Source organism: Stomoxys calcitrans, chromosome 5, assembly GCF_963082655.1.
Source record: "Stomoxys calcitrans chromosome 5, idStoCalc2.1, whole genome shotgun sequence".
Lineage (NCBI taxonomy): Eukaryota > Metazoa > Arthropoda > Insecta > Diptera > Muscidae > Stomoxys > Stomoxys calcitrans.
Genome location: NC_081556.1, coordinates 30,159,393 through 30,165,392, shown reverse-complemented (window position 1 = coordinate 30,165,392; position 6,000 = coordinate 30,159,393).

Sequence of the window (6,000 nt, the reverse complement as noted above, 5' to 3'; positions counted from 1 at the left end):
TTTCTGACTATTGCAATATGAGGCTCAAATAAGAGGGTTTTTAGAGTGGATCACGAATCCGACATATATTTTCATAGCCAACTTGCTGAGTGGCCGCCCATCCCACAAAACACCCCCCAAGACGGTCATGTTTGCCGACTATGGAAATAAGGGGCTCAAATTAAAGGTATGTGGGAATAGACCACATATCTGATATCAACATTAGGCACCAACTGTCTAGCGGACGTCCCACCACCATAACAATCCCCAAATAGGACATATTTACTCACCAAGACAATTTGGATCTTAAAGAGAGTGGAACTAAATATTCTTAGTTTTTAGGGCCCATATCCCAAACCGGACATATTTGCAGACTTTTGCAATAAGGAGTTTAAATGAGATTAGAAAACAAATTTAATAACCAATTTTGAGGCCAATGGCGAAATGGGGTTCAAATAAATGATATATAGTTATATGAGAATAGAGCACGTTGCTGATATATTTTCCTGGCTTAGTGTTTGGGGGAACTCCCCAATCCCCAAAACACCCCTAAATCGGGCATATTTACCGACCATGTCAATGTGGAGCTTTAATGAAAGGTACAGGGTGGCTGATGAATATTGCTACAATGATGAATATTGCTACATTTTTTTTTCGGTGTATGGAATACATTTTTCTTTTATTCATGTTAAATTAAATTATTAAATTAATTATTAAATTATTATTAATTAAATTAATTAATTAATTAATTAAATTAATTATTAAATTATTATTATTAAATAGAAAAAAAGTTATTACATTTTTTTTTGGTAGCGGCTTTCATCAGCCACCCGTATTGGGAGTAGAGCTAGAATTGATACCCACTTTCGGGACCAATTTTCTGGTGGTCTACACCTTTCCCAGAAAAACCCCACAAACAGCAATTTTTTAGAGACCATCGCAATAAGGGGCTCAAATAAAGGTATTTGTGAGTAGAATACGAATCTCATATCCATGTATTTTAGGCATCACCCCTTCCCCAAAAGAGGGTAAACATTTTTCGACCATGCCAATATGTGCCTCAAATGAAAGGTATTTGAGATTAGAAAACGAATTTGATAACCTATTTTGGGGCCATGTGTTTGGGGGACGCCTCATCCTGGAAACTCCTCTTAAGCTAATGGCAATATGGGGTTTAAATACATGGTATTTGAGAGAAGAGCACGATGTTGATATTTTTTCAGAGCCAAGTATCTGGGGGACCACATCTTCCCCGAAAACTCCACTAAATCAGACATCATGAGAATACCGGGCTGAAATTAAATATTTTAAGAATGGAGTACACCTTACATCCAAACTAAAATTCGTAGACCAATAAAGATCATGTGGGATTCAGATAAAGGCATTTATATTGTTAAACTGTTAATCAAGTTAGCATGGTATTTCACTAAAAGATCTTTAATTGTCGAAAATAAATATTCCAAGGAAACTTTTGTTCCATATAGAGTAAAAGAAGGCGCAGCGAAGCGGTCCCGAGTCAGCTAGTTTAGATATAACTGGCATATAGACTGATCTGCCGGTAAATGGTCTGAAGCGCATAAAAGCTTTATTTATTGCCCAATTTCGCTGAAATTTAAAACAGTGAGTAGTTTGAGGCTTCGAACCCAAATATGGTACAGATCGGACTATATTTAGATATAGCTGCCATATAGACCGATCTTCCGATAAAGGGTCTGATGGCCATAAAAGCTTTATTTATTGCCCAGTTTCGCTGAAATTTGAAATAGTGTATTATTTTAAGCCTCTCGACATATGACCTTAGTATGGTTCAGATCGGACTATATATAGATATAGCTTCCATATAGACCGATCTCCTGATAAAGGGTCTGAAGTCCATAAAAACTTTATTTATTGAAACGGTGAGTAGTTTTAGGCCTGCCAACATCTGACCCAAATATAGTTTGGATCGGACTATATATAAATATAGTTGCCATATAGACCGATCTGCCGATAAAGAGTCTGAAGAACAAAAAGCTTTATTTCTTAACCGATTGCGCTGAAATTTGAAACAGTGGGTTATTTTAAGCCTACCGATATCTGACTTGAGTATGGTTCAGATCGGACTATATTTAGATATAGCTGCCATATAGACCGATCTCCCGATAAAGGGTCTGAAGAGCATAAAAGCTTTGTTTTTTATCCGATTTCGCTGAAATTTGAAACAGTTGGTTATTTTAAACCTCCCGATTTCTTTCAGATCGGCCTATATTTATATATAGCTGCCATATAGACCGATCTCCCGATAAAGGGTCTAAAGCCCATAAAAACTTTATTTATTGCCCGATTTCGCTGAAATTTTAAACAGTGGGTTATTTTAAGCCTCCTGATTTCTTACCTAAGTGTGGTTCAGATCGGCCTATATTTAGATATAGCTGCCATATGAACCGATCTCCCGATAAAGGATCTGAAGCCAATAAAAGCCTTATTTTTTATCCGATTTCGTTGAAACTTAAAACAGTGTGTAGTTTCAGGCCTCTGAACTTCGAACCTAAATGTGGTTCAGATCGGGCTATATATAGATATAGCTGCCATATAGACCGATCTCCCGATAAAGGGTCTAAAGCCCATAAAAACTTTATTTATTGACCGATTACGCTAAAATTTAAACAATGGGTTATTTTAAGCCTCCTGACATCTGAGCTAAGTATGGTTTGGATCGAACTTTATTCAGATATAGCTGCTAGGTTAAGGGTCTGAATCATAAAAAAAGCTTTATTTATTACCCGATTTCGTTGAAATTTGAAATACAAAATAAAACAGTGACTTGTATATAAATAAGACCACTCAATGTCATTGCCCAATTTGGGCGCATAAGTTATCCAATTTGCATCGGCTTGTGACCAAAGGGGATTTACATATATACCCTAGGTGGTGGTTATCCAAAGTGCGGCCCGGCCGAACTTAATGCCTTTTTGCTTGTTTGTTTTCACTACGAATTACATTTTAAGCATTTTCTATTATCTTGCCCAAAAAACAAAGTGATTTAGGAATTTTTGCTCAAATTTCTCATAATCGCTTCGCAGAGACGCATAAGACCATTAAAAATTTAATCCACGTTAATAGTATTTAATAAATTTCCGGCCCTATCGCTTAGTTGGTAGATTTGTGCTGGTCTTTCCAGGGAACATAATTTATCTACAATTTAATTCAATACCATAGGCTACACATTATCACCGGCCTAATGAAAGAGCTTATGGCCCGAAATAATGAACATTAATAATGCCTTAACACGAACATGGTCATGTAGCTTTGGATAAAACTGTCGAAATTCAATGTTGGCTTTATAAAGATAATATCTATGGAATTTACAGCAACAAAAACAGTAATGGCATTCATTGGTCAATTGAACAATGGCTTTTGTTAGGGCTGCGATAACAAAAGACAAAGGCGGCTTGCCCATACAAATGTCACAAACTACCATAATGATATAATGTTGGCCGTACATATGGGGGCCAGGTTATTAAGAGAATACAAACGGAATGCATTTGGACAACATTTTCGAACAGCCCATGGGCGTAAGACTGTTTATAAGAATGTAATGAAGATTTGCAAAAATGGAAAAGAATCAATTCTGGCTGAGGGTAGAAAAGTTGATCATTCCGTTTTGTAATAATTTCTCAACTTAATTGGCCAAAACAGGCGGTTTGTTTGATTTGCCACACTCAAACTTCCCAGCTTCTCAATGGTTTTGAAGTTGGCTCTTTTAAAATTTGTTTTTAGTTCAAGCTTAATTTTTTCTTTGAAATTCAAACACTTACTGCTTATAGAGCACATCTTTATATACTAGCCTCAGCAATATCATGTCGTCATTATAAGTTTCTCAGCAACAATTGTAACTTGCTCTTCTGGCCAATAAATTCATGATAAATGTTTTTTTAATAAAGACAACAACAGCAACATTTCTCCCCACAAGACATTCTACTTAGAAAGCCATGCAACACAACTACGAACAAACCGAAATACAAAACAACAGCGGTAGCATCTAAAGTCTATTTCGGACCATGTAGCCATGGTAGTGCTTACCCACAAGCCCAAAGCTAACTTGACTTGCCCCATTAGCTGGGAGTGGAAAGGCGTGTTTTGGGAAATTTGTTGAACAAATTGTGTTGTAAATAAACATTAAACAAATTACTGAAGAAAATGAATTGTGTTCGCTGTACTTGAGTATGCACGAGGACCACTCCAGACATGGTAGCGTCCAAGCAATAAATGGTTTACGGATGAGAGAGTACAAATGAGTTGCCGGCACGAGAGAAAGAAATCCCAAAACACTTGTTCCTTCAAATGGTCAAGTGATAGGAAGTGCTTTGTGAGGCATTAGCTAAGAAAATTAGAAAATTATTTTAAAGGCGTAAATGTTGAGGCAAGCAGGGGTCAGGGCTGCGGAAATATAAAATCTAATATTGACACTTGTGCGATTTTGAGAATGTAAGAGGTTTGCAGGCAGACGCCAAACCTTACACATGTTACACTTATAACATAAAACCAAGCACTAGAAGAATGACTCGCCCAAACAGATGTTACCAAGGATTCTTTTACTCTAATTAACCCTGAGATGTTGGTGGACGACATGAAAATCTGAGGAGGGGACACAGAGTCCATATTGATAAGTGAGTTCTCTCGAAGGCCAAACCAGCCCATTATGACATCCTAGCAAGAAAAAGAAGAAAAGGAACAAGTAACAAGTGAAAGTGTGCTAAGATCGGCTGGGCCGAAACTTATATATCCTCCAACAAGAATTGCGCCATTTGTGAGCTCAAGAAGTAAAATAGAGAGATAGATTTATATGGGAGCTGTATCGACCTATAGACCAATTCAAACCATAATAAAGACGTATGTTTTTGGTCATGAGAGAATCCGTTGTACAAAATTTCAGGCAAATCGGATAATAATTGCGACCTCTAAAGGCTCAAGAAGTCAAGATCCCAGATCGGTTTATATGGCAGCTATATCAGGACTTGTACTTTATTTGACATAGTTGTTGAAAGTAACAATAAAAAACGTCTTGCAAAATTTTATTCCAATCGGATAATAATTGCGCCCTCTAGAAGCTCAAGAAGTCAAGTCCCCAGATCTGTTTATATGACAGCTGTATCAGGTTATGAACCGATATGAACCATACTTGGCACAGTTGTTGGATATCATAACAAAATACCACGTGCAAAATTTCATTCCAATCGGATAACAATTGCGCACTCTAGAAGCTCAAGAAGTCAAGACTCAAGATCGGTTTATATGGCAGCTATATCAGGTTATGAACCGATTTGAACCATACTTGGCACAGTTGTTGGATATCATAACAAAACACGTCGTGCATTTCATTCCAATCGGATAAGAATTGCGCACTCTAGAGGCTCAAGAAGTCAAGACCCAAGATCGGTTTATATGGCAGCTATATCAAAACATGGACCGATATGGCCCATTTACAATACCAACCGACCTACACTAATAAGAAGTATTTGTGCAAAATTTCAAGCGGCTAGCTTTACTCCTTCGGAAGTTAGCGTGCTTTCGACAGACAGACGGACGGACGGACAGACGGACGGACATGGCTAGATCGACATAAAATTTCACGACGATCAAGAATATATATACTTTATGGAGTGTCAGACGAATATTTCGAGTAGTTACAATCAGAATGACGAAATTAGTATACCCCCCATCTTATGGTGGAGGGTATAACCAGTAAGGATAGGCAAAAGTCGGACGATGCCGACTGTCAATTGGTCAATAAATCTTGCAGTGGCTCTAGGAATGAAAATCAGTCGAAATATATATATGAGAGCTATGTGTAAATCTGAACCGATTTCCATGGAACTCACTCAGAAATGTCAAGAGTCAAAAGAAAATCCTTCTTGCCAAATTTCGAGAGAATCGGGTACCAAATGACTATTTTATTGCATTATTATTGAAAATCAGACGAACATATATATTGTAGCTATATACAAATCTGAACCGATTTCTTCGAATTTCAATGGGCTT